This window comes from Photinus pyralis, unplaced genomic scaffold (assembly GCF_008802855.1).
Source record: "Photinus pyralis isolate 1611_PpyrPB1 unplaced genomic scaffold, Ppyr1.3 Ppyr1.4_LG6, whole genome shotgun sequence".
In the NCBI taxonomy this organism is placed as follows: domain Eukaryota; kingdom Metazoa; phylum Arthropoda; class Insecta; order Coleoptera; family Lampyridae; genus Photinus; species Photinus pyralis.
The window spans coordinates 32,809,795-32,836,355 of record NW_022170663.1 but is presented as its reverse complement, the minus strand read 5'-3'; positions in this window follow the sequence as shown (position 1 = coordinate 32,836,355).

Genomic DNA, 26,561 nt, shown 5'->3' with positions numbered 1-26,561 from the left:
TCAGCATCAAAAACTACACAACTTTGCTGTACATAATTTTACACAAGTTTTTGTGTATTTTTCCTGTTTTTTATTAATAAATTACGTTTAAATACATATTTCCCTCTTCCTCCTTTATTCCCCTTGTCGTAGATTAGCTACACTGACGATACGTTACGTTTTGGTATTCATGACTTTCTAAAAGACTAAAACCGAAAAAAACGGTTGCGGATCGAAAACAATGCGCAAAACCGAACAGTTATTTTTTTTATAACCGAAACCGGACCGGAACTGTTATAAATATAAACTTCACTATATCGATTTTGACTTCTAATTTTAATCTCAAATTTTGAGTTAGAATTTTGATAATATCGGTTCTTGATTTTCAATTTCGATTATAATTTTCACTTCTGACCACAACTTCGAATATTAACTTCAATTTCGACTTCGAATTTTGACTGAAATATAATCCGGATTTCGATCTCGGTTTTGAATTTCGACCTGAAAGTTTTGTCTGAAAATTTCGAGCTTAATTCAAATTTGACATTTCACATTTTGCTTTCAGATAATAAATCTGAACTTTAAAATTTACAATGTGAACGGACTGTGAAATTTATTGATTTTGCATGTTTAGTACAAATTTCGATTTTGTATCTTGGATAAAGAATTTGGAAATGAAATTTCCCAATTTCAGAACTTGAATTGTCTTCTATTTAAGAATTCCAATTCTCGATACCGAACTAGTATTCTGAAATGTAATTTCCAGTTTTCGATCTTGGATTCTTAATCTCAATTCTCGAGGCATAATCTCGAATTTTGAATTTTAGAATTTCGATCTTATATATAATAATATAATTTTGACTTTTACTTTTACTTCGAATTTTGGTTGTAAATTTTGACTTTGAAGTTTGGTTTCGAATTGTGAATTCGAATCTTAAATTTAAAATGGAGCATTTTGAGCTCAAATTTTGATTTCAGATTTTGAATTTGAACTTTGAATTCTGACGTATTCGAATGTGACCGCGAAGTTTGATTATAAATTTTGATATTGAGGTTTCATTTTGAATTGAGCGAAGTTCGAATTGAACTTTTGCCTATAAATTGTGAATGATTCGAAAATATCGATTTCAAACTTTAAATTCAAATTTTGGATTCAGATTCAGATATTAAATTTGAACTTGGTTCCAAATTGTTAATTCAAACCCATATCGAATTTTGACTTTGAATGATGATGCCAAATTTTGATGCTACATTTGAATTTTTATTTCAAATTTTAATTTCGGATTTTGAATTCCAATTTTTACGTCGAATTTTGATTTCTAATATTTTAATATCAAATTTTAATTGAGAAAGTTGACTTTGGATTTTGACTTCGTATTTATGAATTTCAATATTCAATTTCGAGGTTTTGATCTCTGATTTTGAATCTGCATTCTCAAGGCTCGATTTTAAATTTCGATCTTAATCTTGATATTCAAAGTCGAATTTTGAAATTTAGATTGTGAATTGATTTGAATTTTAAATTTCAATTTTGGATTATTACGATTTTCAACTCGAATGTTGACTTCGAGTTTTGAATTCGAATCTGACATTGAATATTCAATTCAAATTTTGCATTTGAATTTTGACTTCTCGAATCTTTTGAAATCTCGAATTTTACGAACTTATGAATCTTCATACGAGATTTCATCATAAATTATGGTCGAAGTGGCTTGATTATGAAATCTTGATTTCAAATTTTGAATATGAATTTTGGAATTCAATTTTTTTCGGATTTTTAATGTGAACTTTGGATTCGGACATCGACTTCGAATTTTGAATTGAATTTGATGTCAAATTTTGATCTTCTATTCTTATTTTAAATTTTTGTTTTGAATTTTGACTTCCCACTTTAACTTCAATACTTCGAAGTTTATCTTCGAATATTTGACTTTGAATTCTCCTTTCGATGTTTGAATTTTGACTTCGAATTTTGAATTCGAATATTCAATTCAAATTTTGCATTTGAATTTTGACTTCTCGAATCTTTTGAAAAATTTTAATTGCGAATGTTGACTTTAGATTTGGACTTCGTATTTAAGAATTTCAATTTTCAATTTGGAGGTTTTGATCTCTGATTTTGAATCTTCATTCTCAAGATAAAAAGGTCGATTTTAGATTTCGATCTTAATCTTGATAATTAAAGTCGAATTTTGACTTCGCATTTTTTATTAAAATTTTGACATCGACGTTTTTGGTTTTATCGCTTTAAAAACCAACAAAATGTGATCTTGAATTCAGATTTGAAAGTTTGAATTCGCATCTGAAATTAAGATTCTGAATTGATTTGAATTTTAAATTTCAATTTCTGATTTTGGTTTTAGATTATTACGATTTTAAATTCGAATCTGACATCGACTATTCAATTCAAATTTTTCATTTGAATTTTGACTTCTCGAATTTTTTTAATCTCGAATTTTACGAACTTGAAATCTTGATTTCAAATTAATTTTGAATTTGAATTTTGGAATATTTTCGAATATTTGACTTTGAATTCTCCTTTCGATGTTTGAATTTTGACTTCGTATTTTGATTTTAAATTTGGAATCCGAATTTTGAAATTGAGTTCTGATCAAATTTGAGTACGAATTTTGACTTTCAAATCCGAGTATTGATTTAAAATAATTACATATTTCGATTTTAAATTGAATTTCAATTTTCAGTCGCAATATAGAATTTGGAAACTTTAAATTCGAGTTTGATATCGAGGGTTGATTTTGAATTTTCATTTCAAAGTTTGAAATTGGAATTTGAATTTTAGGAACTAATGAATTTTAATATCGAGGTTTTAGTTTGAGTTATGATCGAAGTTTGAATTAAAATCTCGCTTGCATTTAGATTATGAATGAATGATATCATTTTTTTATGAGCAGATTTGATCATTTGATTTTTTCAATCCGACACACGGTTTTCACGTAAAAAAAGAAAATATTTTTTTCTCTGCACGGTGATATTGTCACATTAACGATATTGTCATGATCATGCACAGAAAGGGTTTTTATTTTTTTAAGCGAAAACCGTGCATAGGATTGAAAAAAACAAAGGGATCAAACTTACTTAGAAATGATTGGAGATTTCAAGAATTTCAGAGAAATCATTGGCGTACCATCAATGTCTGCCAAAATGGGCATGTGAAATTCCGTACGAACGTCACTGGTGGAAAGTAAAAAAATGTGGTACGTAAAAATGCCTCTGGATTTATTTTTGAAAACTTTGCCACCCTGTATCTCAAAAGTTAAGACGTTTAGGACATAGTTTTATATGAAGTTTTCTTTTTAAAATGGACTCAAAAATCGCCCCCTTAAATACTGACATTCAATTATGAACCACCCTGTATATAAAGATGAGCTTTCGAGTATCTAGTTTTTAATTTTAACGTTTGAACTGAATTCTGAAAGTTGAGAGTTTCCCGCCTTAAGTTTAGTTTCAAGCACTACGTTTCCAATTATTGAGTTATTTTCAAAATTGTGAGTCTTGAGTTCTTAGGTTTTCAATTTTGAATTGAATTGATGATGATCTTAATGAAACTGTCTCGATTTTAAACTTTTTTTTATAAAAGTCCCCGTGACAACTTTTCTACGCAGGCGGAGTGCGAGAGTCAGACGGTCTTGTATGGTTGCTAACTTCCCCAAATCCCCAGCATACTAAATCGAATGCAAAAAACTAACTTGAAACATAAAGCAATATCTAAATCGATGCCGAAAGGCGAGTTCGGCATAAATTTCGCATTGTGCCACCCGGCTCGACCTACAAAACGGTCGAAGTGCCTTTTTTGCAATAAACGGGAAAACTTAAATCTGAAATATGGCAAACGATCACATTTGTACCCGTGCGGTAATATACTTTTGACACTCGAATCGTAAAACTTGTAACACTCGGTCTCGTTAGCCCTCGTCGTCCGTACGAGACGTGTGTAACAAATAAGAGTAATGAAGGTAGAATAAAGACGCCGCGAGGTGGGGACGTAGGTAGGTAGTCGAAAATTGGGGCGAAGAGAAAGGTCTCCAAAATTGAATTTGCCCAAAGACCCGTTATGATAACTTTGTTTTTGATGTACTCTCTAACTTAATACAAATTGACGAACCCGAAAATTAAGAGGGTTTTGACTTTGTTAATAATATATGCAAAACCCTTATATTGAAGGTATATTTCATATAATATTCACCACGTATTTAAAGGCTAAGTTACCCTAATTGTTAGACTGGTATAGTCGAGAGGGACGTGTGTATAAATTGTTTCTCCCTTAAAAGCTCTTATTAACAATGCACAATGCTCGGGGGAATTAAAGGAAAGATTAAGAATTTTGGGGGATGTGGTGATTGAGCCCTGACTAGAAATTTTCTACGCTAACAATAGGTCTTTAATATTCCGATTCACTTGTAGATATTACCGGGAAAGCGACACAATTTCGGCATGTTTTATTCATTGTTTTGCATAAAGATGTGTGTTATTTATAAAGCGAGTGTCGGCATAGAAATTCCGTGCATTATGCCAAAACTCGATAAGTTTTCCAAACACTTGGAAAATTTACATGCTGGCACTTAATACAGCAGTGTTTACAAAGACATACCAACATAGAGATGTACGGTTATACGGTTGTTCTTGTTCACGTTTCCTGTTTATAGAAAAGCTTTTGTTTATTTTGCTTCACAGATGACTTGCCGTTCAGTTAAATAATATTCCTTCTCTCCCCCGTTTCGGTTTGTTTGATGTACCTACACCTATTCCTCGATTTCAATACAATGCGGAATTGTTTTGTTTGAAGCTTCTCTCGTATTATGCGGAATTAAGGCACTTCTAAAACGCGCAAAATGAGATTAACGCTGTCTAATGAAACAATTTTATAAAATACCCACTTATTCCGCCGGAAAACTCGGCCAGTTTTTCTAATGCTCTTGAAATTACTAAAATCTTATTAGTGTTTCACCAAGTTTGAAACCGCGAGAACTATTACTAAGTACGTCACTGTCAATTAATGAACTTAGTTTAATGGAGTTTCGAGTTTGTGCACTCCAAAAATTTAGGTGAACAATACGAAAATGGGTCCACATGTGCCGACAGCAAATGTGTACAAATTCGTTTTTTTTTAAGATCCCGTCGCGCCAAGAGCCACCAAATCGTGAGAAAGATGCTTCTTTTTGATACATCCTTTCTAAAAAAGAATAGAAATTAAATCTCTCCGTATAAATAGCTGGCGAACAAAAGGAATGGACAAATTATGGTAATCCCTTTATAATCTTTACACAATGTGGAAGTGGATGCGGGTGAAGAAATTGTATTTACGGTTATAAGTTAAAATGATAAAAAGCAATTAGCTGTAGTTCTTTATGTACATGTTATTTTAATATGCCGATTTATAGATTAGTAGAAGACGGTCACTTGTGGGCTATCTTAGATTTTATTCCAGGGTCGTCCACGTGTGCGAGGGTGGTTTCGGGGGATTAATTTGATTATTTCTGGAATGTCTTGATTAATTAATTTAAAATTGGTACGATTTTGAGCTTTTTTGACATTTGATTTAATTGATGACGTCAACAACTAAATTGATTACTATCTAATCAAATTATTCGATTAATTTAATTCACGGTTTGATTTGTCGGAATTTTCTCTAATTAATTTTAATTCGCTGTTTAATTAAAATAATTACATTATGCACACACTCTAATTGTCGCAATTGAACTTTTAATTTAATTAACATTTTCATCAAGATAGTCACATTGTAATTACATATTCTTTAAACTTACACTAATTAAAAAACAATATGGAGGACGGCAGCAAATTTGCGGTGTTTCCCTCTCATTGCACTCATCGCTGAAATTGAAATTTTCGATGCCAATGAAGCAAAAAAAAAACATCAATTCGATTTTTTAAAAAAAGCGTCCGATTATACTGACTTGTATTTAAGTTGATGGCTTGAAGTTCTTCGGCTGTAAACACTACGCCGACCTAACGGACACTTGCCATACTTATTCACGTATGGATATAAAGAACGCATTATGTCCAATCCAAGTATCGTATGGACTCATTATCCGTGGCTTTACAGTACACTCCTTTGAAGACCACAGTACTCGCTGCCTATACGAATGACAATGCAGGACTTGTTCGTTATGAGTATTTGAAGCGACTTGGTGAGCGTGTGCTGTATTTCGATACAGACTCTGTCATATTCACTGAGAAATGTGGGGAATGGACATAGATTGTTATGGTAAATGTAAAATGTACCATCTTGGTGCCCTACTTTGTGGGCGCACCCTGTATAATTCCAAATATTTTTAAAATGTGGAAAATATTCAACTATATTATAATACAAAAGCACTCTATCGAAAAATCTTATCTTCAAAGCATTAAGTCACTCCGCGCAATCGTTGACTCACCCTGTACATTCGATGTTATCTCAAAGCCGCAGAAGAAAAGGTACCGTGTCGAGTACACAAAGCGGCGTGGATTAAAGCAGGGACATGATACCCTGCCTTATGGCTACAAAGCGTAATTGTAAAACAGTGCAGTGTTAAATAGCTGTAAATATTCAGTGAAGTAGGCCTACAGGAGATACCACGTTAAAAAAAGTGCGCCATTAACTCTTACCTTCTGGGTGGTGTATCACAATTATTGTTTATTGTTGCATTTGTAGCTTCTTTTAATTTGTAATGTAATGTACTTTTTTCAATAAACTGATTTTGATTTTTTATTTGAATAATAGAACGAATCTTTGTTTTTACTTCATTGGCATCGCACATTTCAATTTCAGCAACGAGTGCAACAGATAAGTCCCATGTGTAAGAAAGAGAGGGAAACAAATTCACCGCCGTCCATCATATTGTTTTTTTCCGCCATTTTATTTTTGTAATTAGTAGAAGTTTACTTAATATGTAATTATACAGTGTAATTATCTTGATGAAAATTTTAATTAAATTAAAAGTTCAATTGGGACAATTAGATTGGGCACTTAATGTAATTATTTTAATTAAACAACGAATTAAAATTAATTAGAGAAAATTCCGACTAATCAAACCGCGAATTAAATTGATTAAACTGGGAATGAAATTAATTAGAGAAGATTACCGAGACCGTAAATTAATTAATCGACCCCCGGATTCATTTAATTAGATAGTAATCAATTTAATTGATGGCGTCTTAAATCTAATATCAACAAAAATCAAAATCGTACTAATTTTTAAATAATTAATCAAATCAAAGTCAAAATTCTAAGAAATTCACAGAAATAATCCCCGGAAACACCCTCGCACAGGTAGGCGACTCCACGAATCAATTTAATTGATCTTGATTGAGCCCGCGAATCAAACAACGAATGAAATCCAAGATGGTCGACAAGTGACCAAGTTAGAAGTTCGGAGGTTTGGTAAGAATAAAGAAGCGAGCATTCGGTGAAATGGAAGATTGTCCTTTTTGAGAGCATTGTTTTCTTAAAGGATTACGGATGTCTGGAGGCGAAATGTCCAGGATTTAGGCCATATTTAGTTAGGGCTACTTGATTACAGCTGCGAATTCGGCATGAGATCATTTCACCATCGTGGAATTGCAACGTAGCATATGCTCGGGTTGGATCGGGAACTACGCGCAGTTTTCGTCGCTAAGTAAATTTTTGCGAAATTTATCAAGGATGAAAGACGCTAAGACAGATTAATTAAACGCGCTGGGTTCATTTCACTACAAAAAATTCAGCTGTGTCGCCGTTGTGAACAGTACCGTACATAGGCAATTTATTGGGAAATTTGACAAATAAAAAAAACAAAAGCAAATTTTATGTATCAGCAACGAAGACAATTTTAAGAATCGGATCAATCGAAGACTACAAATAATTGCAGGAATCTGATGGAACTGAAAAATTCGAAGGGTTTTAAAAAATTGAATAATCACAGAAATTGGAACCCCAAGAATGTTCAGAATCTTATGTAAATACCTGAAGAAATTTAACAATCTCAAAAATAGGACCTATTTGATAAACCAAAGGTTTGAAGAATATTAAGAAACCGACGCGCCTAATGGATGTCAAAAATTTTAAGCATCTGGATAATTCAAAGAAATAGTAAAAATCGTAAGAATCATATAAAACCAAAAATTTCCAAAATCGTAGGATTTCGATTTTTAATGTCAATATTGCCGTTATTGGTATCCAGAACTAGAGACTAGTAAGGCAATGATTTCCGACACGCAAATTAATAAAGTAAAAAGAGTTGGCGATCAAAATTCCTAGCGTCCGTCGTGATTAATTGTACCACGCACAAAAAACAGTAAATAGGAAATGTGGATCACGGTCCGACGGCCGCCATTATTTGTAGACTACAAGGTGATTATTTTTTTCTGCGCGTTTTCACTCTCGCCCATGCGAATGGGAAAGTAATTTTATCTATTCGTAACGTATGATCAGTTAACAAACAGCAGGTGTACCTACTACACACTCGAAACACGATTTATTGGTACAGCATTGTGGGTTAGTGACCTAGAACTTTTATACCTACCTACAATATTATTACATCACGGCACTTGAATATTGCGGACCTGTTCATGCCGTCCGGTTTTTATATATTTAGGCCGTTCACCTGCGGATACACTTTGTTGGACATTTAAATGATTTTCTTTCAATTTTTCTGGCAGACATCCTCCGGATATCCGATCGCTTTTTGCGCCCGATTCCGTTCCCGAGACGAAGAATACGTAATTAGGGAACTAAACCGGCACGAAAAATATGCATGGGGCGTTTTTCTTCCATTGGTAGCATGAGTCGAAGACACAATTTTCACCATTTTTTTAAATCGTACATTTAATTAAAACAACTAGTTTCTACCTCCATGAAGCCATCTGAGTGTGTCCCCTCCTTATACCCACGTTTAAAAAGCTGTTATTGGACTACTGTGTTACATTTCGCACGTTATAATTTACGCGAGAAAAAAACCAACCATACAATATGTAATTTTTCCTTTTTTGTCCTATTTCTTATTGATAAACAATGTAGTGGAGCCAAATTGGTCTTAAGCTCGATTTAGAAGTGTTCTCATTCGCCTATTATGTCTAACAAAACAGTAGATATTTCAAACAAGGTACAAAGTAATCGTAAACGATTTACAAAAAGCGCATTTCCACATTGTGGTAACCTACCCCTACGGTTAGGCAACACACCTTTAAATCTGAAACAAAAATACGAAACGCTATGGTACACCAATCGTGCTACATTTTCGATTTCGACCGTTCTGCGCAGATGCCAAAGACCAGGGAATTTTCATAACGAAGCTTGGGGAAAAAGCGTTCGTTAACCGTATTCGAATCCGGAGTACTGGCGGATTTAGCTGCAGTTTATTCGATTACCTGATTTTCAATGCACAAGTTGAGATGTTTGATGTTGCGTATTTCTCTTTTACATTTTGTTGTCGTCATTGATTTATTTCATGTATTGGTGTAGGCTCGGGTGTAGGTTATGTCGGGGTTTTTGTCCCAAAGAAGGTTTTCCTAGTATCTGCACATGCGCAATACTTTTTGGCATGTGTTATCGATTGGCAAGGAAGAAGCATTTTCAGCTACCATTTCAGAAAGAAGGGTTCAAAGTTCTGTACTGCGCATGCGCCAATTTTTTTAATTTCAAGTTCCTGTCATAGGAAGCATTTTACGCTGAAATTTCAGTAAAATTGGGCCCCACAAATAAGAAAAGTAAGTTTGCGCATGCGTAATAATTTACTAGCGCTCTTTAGTCCGCGGATGCACATCTATTTTTTTAAGTGCTCTTAAATAATTTTTTTAGGAAGCACCCTCCTTTAAATTTCCGAAAAATCCGTCAATTTTTTTTAATATATGCGTTGAAGAAATAATGGCCCCAAGTAATAATCCTGGCTGCTACCATAGCCAATTTTTTCTATGCTTTATCATAGCATTTTCTTTGTAACGAAGCACCCGTTCATAATAAATTGATGAACGCAACCGTACATTGATGGAAGTTACGAGTTTTAATAAACACCCGGTACGAACCCAAACGAGCGCTTCCATACGAAAAATTGTAGTTCCGGACCTATGTATCTCTTTTCTAGGAGTTGGAAATATAAGGTCAAAGTAATGGCCTTAATTTCTAGCGCTGTTTTAGCAGCCGCCAATAAGGAAATCAGGATGCTGTAACTAATTTGGCGTTTGTATCCGTTTCCGTAGAGATATTTCAGTAATCTTTACACCCGAAAGCTCTTTCCGATTGGAAGAGGAGGGAAATGACACTGTATGATTTGAGCTCCGTTAATTAATGATTGGCCGATTTTAGTTGCTCAATGGTACTTTAAAACTAGGATAAAAACCGGCACGGTTGCTCGCTTACACGTAGCCTGTCGCTTGATCCCAAAATTCCGGGACGCGATCGGTGTTAACTGGACTACCGAATTACGGGATTTCAACTCAGCCAATTAAATATGTATAATTACCAGTATCTAACTAGATGTGTTGCAGTACACCTCGTCTGGTTAGTTGGTGTTTGGTGTCAAATGAAGCGCGCTTAGTTTGAATTTTAAAACTGATCCAGGGGATCGAGTAATTAATTAAAGAAGTGGAATTATATACAAGGTAACAGCATGATTTAGGGGAGATTTTCCGTTTTGACTTTTCGTGTCAATCTGGACGGTAAATGTTGGATTTACTGTTTAATTCCAAGCAACCGATTTTCGCGAACTACTACCGTTCGTCGCATCCTCAATCAAATTTGGATCAAGATTTTAGCCGCCTCCAATAATAAAATCAAGATACTGTAACTGACTTGCCGTTTGTAAAAACTCACTTACCTGGCTAATAATGTAAAATACTATTTGTGTATCCGAAAGCCCTCGGCACGGAGAAACAGGGGAATTAATATTTTAATATTTCAGCTCTGTTAAATAGGTATTAGCCAATTTCAGTTTCCCAATGTTTATTTAAACTAGTGTAGGTCGCTTGTTTACACGCAGATAAAATCAAATACTGTAACTGATTTGCCGTTTGTAACCGGTCCCGTAGAGATATTTAATTATCATTATGGCATCCGAAAGCTTACTCCGATTGCAAGAGGAGGGAGAATTAATACTGTATGATTTCAACTCCGTTAATTAATGATTGACCGATCGGTACTTTAAAACTAGGCTAAAAATGTCCTCCAGATCTAAACTTAACATTCCACTGTAAAACTTGAACATTTTAACGTATAATGCAGAATTTGGTACCAAAGCGGTAGATACCACCAGTTACCAAAAATCATATTACCACGGTATTCAAATTCCTGAGTTTTCTATGACATTTTTTCCGCTTTTCACAGGGCGGAGTTTCCAAATTCAGGCATTCCAAAGTCTAGGGAGGTGAGTGGGTGATTTTGTTAATTGACGAAATCAGTACTCATCAATTCGGCGTCGCTGGTCGAACTTTGATTAAACACGATTCGTTTTGCTTATATAGCAAAAAAAAATTTTCTAGAACATTCTCGAATAAACACATCTTTCCCAAAAATAATGCGTCACATTTGCATTGGCTCCTTATCGCCGGTGACTAATCCTTCATCGACTTGATGGGTTATCTGATGGCGCCCCGATGTCGCTCTAGATTTCTACAATATATAATTTTTGAAGTTATTATCTACCATTATTATTGTTACTTATCGTCGGTGTCTCTTAGTGTTGTTGACAGTATCGTTAGTGACATTGTCGATGTTACTGCTATTACTTTCCTTACCATCGTGATTGTTATAATCAGTTTCATGGTCTGTCAATATCATTGTAAGGACAGGTATTGTCATTGTCGACTGTAATTGCATAACCAGTATCATACTCTACACCAAATTTAATGTTTAGAAGTTTAATTGTTATTGTTTTCAGGTTTTATTCGGGTCCTGTGTCGTGTCTATTGTCATTTTCGGGTATGCATTGTCGTTGTTGACGTCATTGTCGGTCTAATGGTTTGTATTATGATTGTGTCATTGTCATATTACGTGTAATTGTTGTCACAATTATTGACATTGTCATTTTTATTTTATACATCGGATTTTCCAGGCGGTCGGCGAACTCGGGTCATTAATTACTCGATCCCCTGTTATTCTAAAAATCTGGGACCAGTTTTAACGTTTATGCTAATTAATCGCGCTTCATTTGACACCAAACATCACCTATTCAGACGAGATCTGGTGCAACACACCCAATTAGATACCGATAATTATACTTACTTAATTTACCGAATTGAAATGACGAAATTCGGTAGTTCTGTCGGACCGACCGCGTCCCGGAATTTTGAAATCAAGCGACAGGTTATGTGCAAGCGAGCGATCTTGCCGGTTTTTATCTTAGTTTTAAAGTACCAATCCGCCAATCATTAAATAACGGAATTGAAATCATACAATATTAATTTTCCCTCTTCCAATCGGAGTAAGCTTTCGGATGCCAGAAAGATAATTAAAATATCTCTACGGGAACAGTTACAAACGGCAAATCAGTTAGAGTAATATCTGATTTTCTTATCGAAGGCGGCTAAAACAGCGCTACAGATTAAGGTAATTACTTTTACCTTCTATTTACAACTCCTAGAAAAGAGATACATAGGTCTACTACAATTTCTCGTATGGTAGCGCTCGTTTTGAGTTTATCTATGTACCGGGTGTTCATGGTAGCTTCGATCAATGTGCTTCATTACAAGGAAACGGTAAAATGTTATCATAAACAAAAACAAAATTGGTTCTGTTGGCAGTCAGGGTTATTATTTGGGGCCATTATTTATTAAACTCACGCAATGATTTTTCATTTCATTTCATTCGGTCCCCGAGCCGTGTCCATTGTCATTTTCGGGAATGCAATGTCAGTTGTTGACGTCATTGTCGGTCTTATGATTTGTATCATGACCGTGTCATTCTCATATTACGTGTAATTGTTGTCACAATTATTGACAATGTCAATATCATTGTTAGTGGCTCTGACTGTTCTAAAGCCAATGACAGTCAATAGTATCATGATCGATGATCACTGTACTTAAAAGTTCGGTTGTTACTATCATTGTCAGGGTAACTGACACTACTAATCAGTGTCAGAGCTATAGGTTCCTTGGCACAATTTTGTGTAGATACCCATTTTCACACAGTAGCTTCAATGCCATAGGATCTCAGAATGAATCTGCAGCTAGCAGCCATCATTCAATCGAATGGGATCCTGAAGGAATTCAAGGAACAAAATCTTTTTTAAGGAGAATGTAAAATTAAATGAATACGATACGGCTCGTCTCCTGGTCACAGCACCATAGCTGTAAAATCTGTTTGGATAAGAATCCTGTAAACACACATTCGGATAGATATGCCGTAAAATCAACGCTAAGCAAATCCGAAAGAAAATCGACTGTCAGGAATGTCACTTTTCTGAATCTGAAATACATTCTCATTATTGTATAGTAAACATAACCGAAACCACTGACTTGACATATCTATGGAACTTGACACGTTGAATAAATAAACAGTTGTAAACAAGACCCACGTTCCACATATTGCCTATACAATTACCTACTATCCTAATGTCGAAGTAAATATTTACGGTAGAACGCTCTGCTGATCTGCCGTTCGATTTTAATTACAATAATTTACCTGACTAAATTTCAGTTAATCACAGGGTGTACAAATATTCCCGATGTTAATTATTTTTAGTGTTGATAAAGTGAAAAAAGATGGGTATGGATAAAACTAAGCTGGGTAAATTGTAAGCATTTAATTAAGCTTCAAAACCGAATCGGTAAAGTTCGATTTAAAATCTCTATAACAAATCAACGTAAGTGCTACACGAGTACACATTTATCCGCAATGGTAAATTCATAGATTTTAACGTATTTTGCCGAACAAATAAGCGTAATGGCGGTCGCAAATCAAATATGCTTAAAAAAAGGAAGTATCGAATTGTTTTCAATTAAATAATTAAGTCTTCGTCATTTCGTTTGTAATTTTAAACTAATTCCGCCGTCCAGCTCGCGTATCGTAAATTGACAGGTACAACTTCAATTCGATTTGTATCTCCGCTAAAAAACTTATTAAAGTCCAGATTGTACTAACAAATGAATGCAAATTCGTACAAACTCGCATGCCTCTTCCACAATTTTTATGTCGATTTTAAAAGGGTTTCCAACAAATCTGATTTTGGTATGATTTTTCCATTTCACTAAATCGACAGGACTATATTGGATTTTTATGCTTAACCATTAAATCGAATATACTGTAACAATTTAAATCATACGTTAGATTTGTTTGTGCGTTTAGCTAGTAATATTGTACGACTTTTGAGCTTTGTACGGCTGCCGATCGCGTTCGTGCTTTTTATTCCCCTTTCGATCGGCAAAGGGCAAATTGAAACAGATTTCCTTTTTTTCTTCGTCCGTAACAAGTACGGTAGTACGTATAAAAGAAATTTTCCATTTGCATTCCACTTTTAGGCGCATTTTCACCTTCCACATGAGTGTCTAAATACTATAACATTGAACAAAAGGACTGATTTATCTATGCATTCTTTTCGCGTGCGAATATTGTGTACTTTTGAAAAAAAAATAAGGATTTCAATAAAACTAGAGGAATATATGTAAGTTTCTTTGTTTTGTTTGAACCCAGACACGTTAACGCCTATTATTACGATCATGAAATTAATTAAAATGGCTATGAGAGCACATTTAAGCGTTTTAAACGATAAAATTTGCGGAAGAAGCCCGAAATTTTGCACAATCTTAATTAAAATTCACTTCATTTCGACGAAACTTGAGGTTATGTTACATATATTTCGTCATTCTTAAGTTGGTGAAATATCTTTCGCATCTTCCATAGACCGCCTCTTTGTTACCGATCACCAATAAACTTCGAACGCCTTTTCTATATCAGTCGGTGACTAGCATCGACCGTATCACTTCCATAGACCCCCTTTTTGTTAGCGACCGCCCATTATCTTCGAACACCTACCCTATATCAGTCAGTGACTAGCACCGCCTCATCACACGAAAGGGGAAGAGAATGTACACATGAATTGTATAAAACATGTAGAGAACTACTTACTGCTTTTATATACAGAATGTTCCTGCTAATAATTAAGGGGGTCTTGGGCCCATTTTTTAAAAAAAAACTTCCTATGAATGTATGTCCTAAACGTTTTAACTTTTGAAATACAGGGTGGTAAAGTTAAAAAAAAAATCATTTTTTTTAATAATAACGGAGATAATTATTGTAGACATCTTTATGAAATTTGGTATATGTCTTCTATGCATCAAGATGCATTTTCTGATGATGTGCAGAAGTTTTTATTTTCTTTTTTTTAAACTTGACCACCATGTATCTCAAAAAGTAATATTTTTAGGACATACATTCATAAGATGTTTTTTTCTTAAAATGAGTCTAAGAATCACCCCCATAAATATTAGCATGTCTTTAAGGAACACCCTGTTTGATTAGTAATTAAGAAATTGAAGTTGGAATGTTGCTCACAACCTTGCCAACTTAAAAGTAACCATGAAATAAGTAATATAATCTCACATTTCAACGTAATTATGTGAACTTTGTTTTAAGACTGTGGAAGATGTAGGGCTTCTCCCGCAAACTTTTTGTTGAAAACGCTTAATTAAGGTGGCCTATATCGATTTTTATCAATTTCAAGATAGTGCCTGGGGGTTTAATAACGTGACATAGCCCAGAACATTTTTGTTTTGCTTGAACGCTTTGCTTTTCTTTTGTAAAACTTGAAGTGCATAATTCGTCATTTTTGTCACTCGCGCGGGGTATATTGCATTGGGGTAAAAAATGACACCTCACGCTATTTTAGGTAAATACACGTTTTGAAGCATCAGAAATCCGAATCAAACAAAAGCTCGTCTCTGTCTGTCTGTTTACGGCTAAACGGCGGAACCGATTGGAACCAATTTGGTACACATATTCATAGATATAAAAGAGCACAATCGTACATGCACAGGTGTGTGGGTGGTATCTGTGCTAGCAACAGCAATTTTTTTAAAAGTAACAGGCTTGCAATATGGCTTTCCTCCCCCACACTTTTAAAAATACATGTTGGTAAAATGTAAAAATTTCCTGTGAGCCAGGAGAACAAAATATAAAGCTCGCTCAAGTATTAGCAGTTTTTATTAATAACAATTGGGCATCCTCTCGTTAATGATTTTCCCAACGGCATTAATTGCAGACATACCTACCCATCCAGCATCAAATCAGACATTACGAGCTTGCCAATTGTGAGACATACGCGAATGGACAGACAGACAATAGGCTGTCAGCGAGTGTTTCAGTGTCTATAAGTGCGCTTGAATATCGCAGACCTTTCACGACTAGATTATTTGGATTATTAAGATTTTTTTTATTTTTAATTATCGACCGCCTGCGTGCGGGGTATTATGCCCAAACAAGTTTTGCAAGCTTTTTATGTCAAATTTTTCCAAGAATTATCAGAATTACAAACGCGAATTATCCGTTAGAAACTCTACGAAAATCGGCAGTGAGATTATAAGGAGGCATTCATACTGAGGTGATAGGCGATAAACGATATATCATATATCTAGGCGATACACGATACGCAATAAAGAGATTCTTGAAATTCAAAGGAAAGGGATAAATAAGGTTCGCAGTCGTGTTACCACGTATCGCCTACGATACATCGCTTATCGTACATCGCCTCAGTATGAACCCCGCCTAATAGAAACAAAATTATCCAAAGCTATTTTATAATTTATCATATTGTCGAGACTCCAGACGACCGAATCCACCTATAAAGAATGTAAAAGGTGTAAAGTGTACCGATCCTAAAGAGTCTTGTAATGATTTATTTTCTTCATTACAAGCATTATTAATAGTTCACGATATATTTTCCTCTTTCTTTTGTGAGCCGTGACAAAATGCACTTCATTTTAATTAAACTGCTGAAGAATTGGTGAGAACGCATGGAATTGTAGGTGCGAACATCCATATTTTATTAATCTCTGACAATTGGAATGCATTCGCCTTTTACTCCGTAGGAGGATATAATTGCGTTTTTTTTCTTCTTCATCGTAAGTACCACCACTTGCATTTCATTTATTTGAGCCCTTTTCTTTAGGTTCGGCCGCCATCTGTTCCTTCAGGAGAGGTTGGCCGATTCAGTATTGTACCTGTTATAGAAGCATATTAAGAGTAAAGCGAGGCCGTTCAGGCATTAGGCAGTAACTAAATTGATTTTTACTGTTATTATTACTACCCTCGTATCTTCTCAAATTCATACGGGAAGAGTTAGGTTAGAAATTGAGTTGCACTCGACCCTTGGTCAGTGCAACTAAGGACGAAGATCATTTTACTCAGTACGAACTACAGCCGTGGAAGATTATCAAGCTCTTATTTTGTTTACCAACCCTGAGCTAGTTGGCCGTTTATGTGGCGGGTTTGAGTCTGAAAGGTCTAAAGAGTCTAGAGAGTCTAAAGAGTCTAATGAGTCTAAAGAGCCTAAAGAGTCTAAAAAGTCTAGAGTCTGTAAAGAGTCTAAAGATTCCAAAAAGTAAAGAGTCTAAGTGAGTTCAAAGAGTCTAGAAGGTCTAAAAAATCAAAAACAGTGTAGTAAAGGTTATTACGGCTGAATTACAGTAGATCACATTTTACTTATTGGCATTTGGCCCACCCCAACATTACACTCTACTAATTCAAATGTCTCTTACGAATAAAAAAGTGAAAAGACAATAAAGTTAAGAGATTGTAAAGTCTAGGAGAGGCGATTATAGAGACTCTAAATGCTTTAGTCACTCCAAAGACTAAGATTACGTAAAAAATCAAAATGGCAACAAGGAAAGATTACATCCATTAAAATACAAAAAATACGACTCGCCATTTTGTACAAGATTTATATTTTCCGGCAATTGTAATGTAAACAGCAAACAAATTGTGTAACGTATGTAGCAGCCCCAAGCTTGCACGATATTAAAGAAAGGGTCGTTAAAAAAATCGCCGTTTGCTGCTTATTGACAACGAGGTGAAATTTATTTCTTTCTCGTAAAAACATCGGCGTTTATAATAATAACATTGTAAGCGTACAAATGGCTTTTGTTTTTATTAAACGAAAGCGACATAAAAAAATTGTTTTCATTTGTTTACGACGTAATATATGCACCCTCTTATTAAATCTCCAACACATTTAAATCCTGTCAAATGGTAATGGTAATGTAGGCCCCATTATAAGATATTGCTGTTAGATAGAAACGTCCTGTGGTTGACATGCAGCTTTTCCATTACACGTTTATCGCATATCTTTGCTATACGTTTCGGTACGGTACGAACACAAAAGGCACTAATCGTGCTTTGACGTTTTTCTCGCTGCACATTTTTAATTGATCAGTAGCTAAAAAAAAAGTTTAGAATCTAATGGAATCCAAACCTGCAATTTGAACGTAAATGCCTTTCCGTTTGCGTAACCAAAACAAACCTAATGAATGGTTCGTCTATATTTACGAAAAGGTCAAGGGGATTCGTAAAAGAAGCCGTCTTAATCGAGGGAAAGCAAATCCTTCGCGAATAACCCAATAAAGTCGATGAGTCGATTCGAAATTTAAAAAGCGAGGCCAATTAGTGGCCTATTTATAGCAACGGGATTAATTATGTCTAGGTAGTTTGTGACAGGTGGCTACTATTTTCGTCTACCTACTCAATGAAATTAGATTTTTATCTTCGCGAAGTCAATGTACGTAAATAATGGAATGAATAATTAAGCAACCGACAGTCTGTAGATAATAATATACGAAAGGGCGGGGGAGTGAACAGAATCGGGGTGCGCGATCCACCCTTGCACACTTAACACAATTAGTTGTCAAAATAACAGAATAGAAAACCCGCCGATTGTTGTGACGCAAATTTAAGTTGCGGGTGCTTTATCGGGACCAAATGGCATACTGCTTCTTAAACTTACCTTTGTTAACAGGTGGGTAGTATTGATAATGAGAGCGGGATAGTTACCTGAAACAAAAAATCACATCAAATTAAATATTCACAAAGGCGATTTAACATTGCGAGCTATCGTTACTAATTATTTCAATCAATTTTTGAGATAGCCATATTCCTCTCTCACTTATTGATTAGCGACTTTGAGAATAAGCAAGACTGATGAAGTGATGAGTTAATAGTTGTCAAACGTGAGTATTTTGCATGCTTATTCACTTATTGTAAAGTTTAGAAATCTCGCCACAATTGCAATGACAGGAGAAAAGCGAGAGAGAACAAGTGAACACCCGCATGTAGAAGAGGACAGCAGACAGAAGAGGGAATACGTGAGAAGAAGAACAAGTATAAAAGAACAGAAGTAAGTAGTAGTAAGTAGTAGGTAGGGATGAACAGTAAGGGCAGGAGAGAGTAGGAGTAGACAGAAGTTACTCATATTGAGTGTCGCGGATTGTAGTATATCTCAAAATTTTTCATTTGTGCTATACGCATTCTTTAGAACCCTCAAATCTGGAAATTCAAAAAATGAAAAATTTTTCGAAATACATATATACAGTGTGTCCAAGATAAGTATAAACGGCATAGGGAAATCATAAGAAATACAGTTGGTTAAATTTGAAAAAAGTTGCATATTTTGATTTTCTCGGAAATTCCGGTCAGTTCCATAGTTCGAAAAAAACCGAAATGTCTCCAGATTTAATTTTAAAGAACTTTATCGTAGTTGAATGTGTCAAAATTGCATTGTAGACCTCAGTTTTCATTTTTCTAATTCAATGCGGTGTTTGGGGCTTATTCAGGCAACGGTTTTCAACGTTCGCAACGTCTTGGTAACGATTGTCTTTTTTCATTTATTTTAATTTAAACTCCTTTTAGTAATCGTTACGCCATCTGTGTATTTCTCGTTCAGGTTCTCCTTGTTATTTTGTTGGTAAAATTTTTATTTCTTAGTTCCTTATTTTGCCGCTAGAGGTCATGATGATTCACTATGTGAAAATTTGTACCATACTCTTCTTTGCGCCTTTCGTCACGCCTAACTCACACTTTCTTCACTCCTCTTTTGCATCTTCTTCATATATTTTCCATATCTCCGTCACAATTCACTGTAGCGCTTCTTTCAGGTCTATTTCTACTGTTCGCCTTACCTCTCCTTATGCGTTTTTTCAGTCGCCTTGTTCCGCATATATCGACTTCTTTTGTCTCCTTTTCACATCGCACTTTCCTTGTTCTTCTTTTCATTTTCTTCGGATATTTTTCATATTCCCTCCACGATTCGGTATTTACATCTCCCTTGCACAACCTTTACGCCTCTTTCGCCCATCCCACCTTCTTACCTTGTGTATCTTTTTCGTCGCTTAAGCGAATCCCCCCCTCCCATATTTTTCTCCCTCATCACCCCCTCTTACAGCTCTCTGGCGCTCTCTTACGATGTTCGCCCCATTTTCTGTCCTTCATTTTTTTTTGCCGCCTTAGCGATTTTAATACGCTTCTCTTGCACTCTTTTCACGTTTGATTCGCACTTTCTTCAGTCCTCTTTTGCATCGTCTTCGGATATTTCTACAATGTTCTCCACTTTCTTTTCTTAAGCGTCATTTTCATGGCCACTTTCTCCGTCTGTCCACATCTACTCCACAGTTTTCAATATACTTATTTCGTTTTTAGTGAATTTTTTAAGAATTAAAAAAAATGTGCTACTGTTTGCGTTTTGTCCGTCCGCCCGGACCCACTTCTGCCAGTTTGAAGTACTTGTATGGGAATGGTCCTAATCCTGGATGTTTTTGCAGTAGGTAGTCTATACCGTGAAGGTGTGCCAGACCCCCCCCCCCTCCGGAGTATACCTGAGATACACACGCCTTTAGTGTTGCCAAGTGTTTAAGAGGGGGGGCACGGTCCGGGCGAGGGGGGGGGAGTTGATTTTATCTTTCATGGTATTCTAATTAAAGCTCTCAACAAAATGAACTGTCTTCTACCAACTATCGCCCTTCTTCTTTCCCCGTACCAAAACAGGGGGGGGGGGGGTAAAAATTAATATCGAGATTACCGGCTTATAGCTCAGTGGTAGAGCGTTGGGCTATAAATCCGGAGGTCGGGTGTTCGAACCTGGTTTGAGGTGAATTTTTCATCTGTGGCAGAGATGGGAATTTCCTTCAGTTTCGAGCATTCTACCGGCTACTCCGAATTAGGTTTTCCTGCAGTTTCGTAAGGTAAATACCGGAGTAGTATAGAACAACTTAAGACCTTCTGCAGGGGCACCTCTCAAAAGCATTATGCGGGTCACTCTGTAATTGGGAGTAAGTCTGTTGAGGGCCTAGAACAAGAGGGACAATAAATAAATAAATTAATATTATCACTCATTGTATTCTAATTAAAGGTCTCAACGAAAGGAATCAATTTCTACCAACCATAGTCCTACTCAACCCCTTATGGTAATCGATTTAATTCCTTATACCTCAAAAGCGGATTGTCGGGGAAGGGTATTTGCAAAGGGCGATTGGGACATATGGAAGAAATACACCCATTGAGGGTGTCAAAACTTGAAGTGCGAATATTTAAAAAATGGAATGTCGGAGGAGACCACTCAAAAGGGCTATTCTGGACTAGGCATATCTACTGGTAAGGTCAAAACTTTGAATGCGAATACGTCTAGAACGGAATAACGGAAGATGTTACCCATAAAGAGCGATTGGGGCGTAGCGGCATCTGAGCCAGGAAAAATCTTGACAATTAATATGCGCATGGACTTATTTATTGAGATATTATTTCAATCACAAATGCTTCTATAGTAAAGGCAAACACATCGCATATTATAAAAATCAGATGCGCCTGCGCAGATTGCGCAATGGTAGCGCATAGATGCTTCTAGTAAAGAAAATGACTTACATAATATGAACAAATGAAAACCATAAGCGCCATGGTCGGATTAGATCTAGAAATTCGAGCGGTTCGAATATGCGCAAAATGAAGTTCGAACGTCAACATTAAATAGTGTAGAACTTAAGGATCGAATTTCGAGTTCGAGCTTTTCGTATCAATTGTCAAACTTTACAATGATGTGTAAAATTAAAACCACATCTAGTCATTTTGAAGTTTTAATTGTTCGAATGAATCCGAACTTGAAGCATTAAGAAGTTTTAAATTCTCAACTATGAAGTTTGGACCTGAACTTCATTAGATCTAAGGATCGGATTTAAATTTCAATACGATAAAGTTCCAAATCGACATTGATGTTCGAAACTCATGTATTAACGTGTGGATTTGAGTTCGAAGTTTGAACTGTTGGAATGTGATCGATTTATTGCGAAACACTCTTACTATCCATACTCAAAATTGAGATTTAAAGCCCGAGATTGTCGATCCCTAATTTGTAGTGCGATGTTTGGTTCTGAGCTCGAACACCTTGGAAATTGTAATTTCCAGCATCCGGATTAGAACTAAAATTCTTTCAATTTCAAGATTTTATCTTCAAACCAGAATTTTTTTCGTTGATCGGATTTGATTGTTGTGATTAAACACGAACGAGACCGAATTATTAACGCGATTTTAGAAATAGACCTACAGACAGTGTTTAAAAGTGGGTTCGAATTTCAAACACTTACAATATCCAGCAGTTCGAAATCAAACCTATTAGGTTCGAGTTCGTACTCAACCGTAAAGACTCGAAATGAACCCGAACTTTTTCGGCTAAATTTTCGAATTCGATTTAGAGGTTTGAAATTCGACCTCGAGGTCTTACTTCGATGTTCGGATTAGACCTTGAAATTTGAACAGATTGAATACGTTCTCGAAGGTCGAATCCAAATTCGAAATTATGGGTTGAATTTCAAACTCTAGTTTCGAACCTGAACTTTTAGTTAGATGTTACCTTTGAAGTTTGAACTTAAGACGTTCGAACCGAATTCAAAATCAACTTTAACGTATTAAGTTCGATTCCAAATATGCAGTTCGATGTTCAGATTACAAGTAGAAATTCAAACGGTTCAAGTTCAAAATCCCTAAAACTAGTTCGAACCCAACTTAAATGATGGCCTTCCGACGTCAGGTTTAAACGGGAATTTAGGATAAGATTGAACTTTTTCGATACGTTCGAAGTTTCAGATTTATATTCGACCCAGATTCAGAAGAGTTTAAGATTTGGAGGAAATAAACAGAGGTATTTTGGGTGGGATCACTGGAATAGCACGCGTTCGAGAAAAATCCTGAGAAATTTCAATTAAACTCCAAAAGTTCCTGATGGAGTTAAAACTGATTATTTACTTTTCCCGATCTGCTGTATCAATCGGGGAATGTGCTACCTTCAACGTCCAAGGATTAAATAACCGTAATTACACAAAGCGGTCGTTACATAGCGATCAGTTTATGACCGTGACCATATACGGAACTCGCTAATTTGGCGTTAAGAAAGCTTCCATTGTATTTAATAAATCCACCCACAATAGAATAATAAGCGCTCAACTAAAAATAGCAAAATGGTAAAGATGAAAGTACTTATTATTAAGAAAGAATTTCTTGCTCCGCGAGGTTAGAAGGTTAAACGATGAACAACCGGGAAAGATATGGTAGTAAATAACGAAGATAAATTCTTTAAGTGACCTTTTGGTTTATTGTTTTATTGTTAGTTTTCGTAGTTTATTACGCGACAGAATGGGATTTTAACAAATATAAATTGAAATATCTTAGCGTGCGTGGAATTTTTGTAGATTACACACCGACGGTTTTTATGCCTCACGGGTTCGCGACGCATGCGTAATGCTAGTACATTAATTTTCATTGCGTTAAGCGAAAGTTATGTAAGTCACGCGATGTAATGAAATAAAAATTAGGTCTGCTTTTTGTTTCGTTCTCGCAAGAGGTATAAAAGGTGGATTCCCAATTTTTTAAATTCCAATTTCGTACTCGAGCCCATTTCATGAAGCGTAAATCAAATTTCTTTTACCTTGCATTATTAATTATTATTTATGGATAATTTTTTTGGCAAATCGCATCATTTCCTTTGGCACTCAATATGTTTAATGATGTTCCACAGGGATCAACCTTTAGAACACTATTGTTCACGAATACATCAAATGCACACTTCTCCAATGTGTAACATTTTTAGCGCATTTCCACAAAAATAAAAAAAATGCGCTATTGCGGCCACTTTGTCCGTCCGTCCGCTCGTTTGTTGAGACCCTACTAGTTTTTATCTTAAGAGCTACTGTTTCTACTTTTTTCGCTATTTGGTTCGTTATGGCGTTGAGGCTTGCACCAAGGAAGTAATTTTTTCTGCGTTTATTGCTAAAAAAGTTATTGTAAAAAATCTAAAAAACCATTTTTTACATATTCCATAATTTTACACTTTTGCCATTTATTAACGATCCTAGAGATCGTTTATAATTTTGTATTGCTGTCTGTCGTCCGTCTGTTGGTCTGTCCGTCTGTTCATTTGTCTGTCTGTCCATCTAACTGTCCGTGTGAACGATAACTTTGTTTAGAAATGTTCGATCGCTTTGACATCTCCGTTAGTTATGAACTGAATTGCATGAAATTTGATACATAGGCACTAGGAATAATGGAAAATCCAACGCCAGTTTCAAAATTCGGTTTTGCCCATCCGCAGTGCCAACTTATTTATCTATGGAAGCCTCGATGGAAGCATTTAAATGAAATTTGATACCTATCCACTTGGAACAAAGGAAAATCTAACGTTAGTTTCCAAATTTAGGTTTCCGCATGCGCAGTATCAACTTTCTTATTTAGAAAAGTATTGAAATGAAATTCTTCTTATAAACTGAATTTGAAGTAGGGCGTCAAAAATTGATTGCACCTATACAACGCTATCTTTCATATTTGTGGCCGGATTTTGACGATTTTAATAGAAGTTGCATCTTACAAATGGGAAATGAATGCAAGTGGAAATTCGCTTTTTGTAAATCGTTTACGATTACTTTTTGAACTTATTCTCTTTTCCACCAAGTCGTCGCAACCGGGCCGACATGGCAACAGTATTCGTGAAAAATCAAGAGATTCAAATCTAAGAATTCCCCCAAATTGGAAGTGTTTGGATTTCAGTTCTCTTAAACGATTCCCAAATTTACAATTTCGAACATGAGTTGATAAATAAAACAAACAATTTGGAATACCACGTGATCCTCAAAAAACCACACTTCATGAATTTTACAGAGGATTATATTTTCACATCTTAGACCCAGTTTCTTGAATTTAAAGAACCCAAGATTGTTAGAATTCTAGTTTCAAATTCAGCAGTTAACTAATTTTATGATTACAAGGTACTGTGTCCTAGATAAGGATGTCTATCATGGGGATGTTGGAAACCATAGAAGACACGAAGGTCAATTTAGTAAAAAGTTGCACATGCTGTAAAGGAGCCCAGAAAATTCCGATTACTTCCGAAGATATGCCAGAAAAACCGAAATTTTCCGATTTTGTTTTCATTTTAACAGATACACAAAAATTTAAAAAAAACACGTTCTCGTAGACACTATTTGAGCTCCACAGCGTTGAGAGATTGTTAATACAACGTTTCGTTTCGTAAAAATCATTATCAACTTTATTTCTATATATGGCCCGTACACGAAGTACATGCTGTGTATTGTAATGCATTTTTTATTACGGATACAAAGATTTACGACACAAAAGAACAAAAGTTGGAAACTGTTGGTTTCAACAGAATGGTGCACCCGCGCACAATTAGCCCTAATGGTGCGAGAACACTCATTGGAGAAACCAACAGTACCAACGTTTGATTTTTGCGTGCCGTAGGTACATGTATTATTCTCGCAGGATTGGGACGGTGTGCGCGGGTACACCATCCTGCTGAAATCAACAGTTTCGAACTTTTGTTTTTTTTGCGTATCGTGCATCGTTGTATTCGTAATAAAAAATGCTACTCAATACAGTACCCACTTATGCACTTTTTTTACGGGCCACATAAAAAAATTGATGATTTCTCGAAAACGAAACGTTGTATTGAAAATTTCTCAGTGCTATCTGTCGGTTGGATTGGTAGAGCAGTCTTGGCTGAAACCCCGCCCACTTAAAATAAAGGCAAAAATTAATTTGACATACTGGGAACTCGGATTATCTATGTTTAAAAAAGGTTCAAACTTTTGAATGTTTGCGCGTCTAATTCTACAAAACCTGGGCCTAAATTTAAGAATTCCACAATCTAACGGTATAATGGTTTCTAATGTTTTAATAACAGTAGAAAATTTCAAAAAATACAATTACATTTTGGAGCTTCGTAAAGTTTATAAACACGAGACAATTTCTTCCAATAGACCTTAACCTGTAGAATCCAATATTTAGTTGCTAAACTAAGTAAATTGGATTTCCAAAACTTCACTTCTTAACGTCACGATAGAGAGTTCCAAATCCCAATAAAAATCAGTGAAAAAATAAAGATATTGACACCTTCTAAGCGAAACATTCGTGGTCCTTGAAAATCCATAAAATTTACTTCCCAGGTTACAGGAGTTCCCCTTTTTTTCTTAAGAAATCAGTGCGCAAATAGCAATTTTCTAACCTTTTGGATCATTTTTTCTGACACCACTTCATCAAAACACGAGTGATCATAAAAAAATGCGTTAAATTCACTTCTTGGGCATCGAGACAATGCGTTTGGTAATTTTTTTATTTT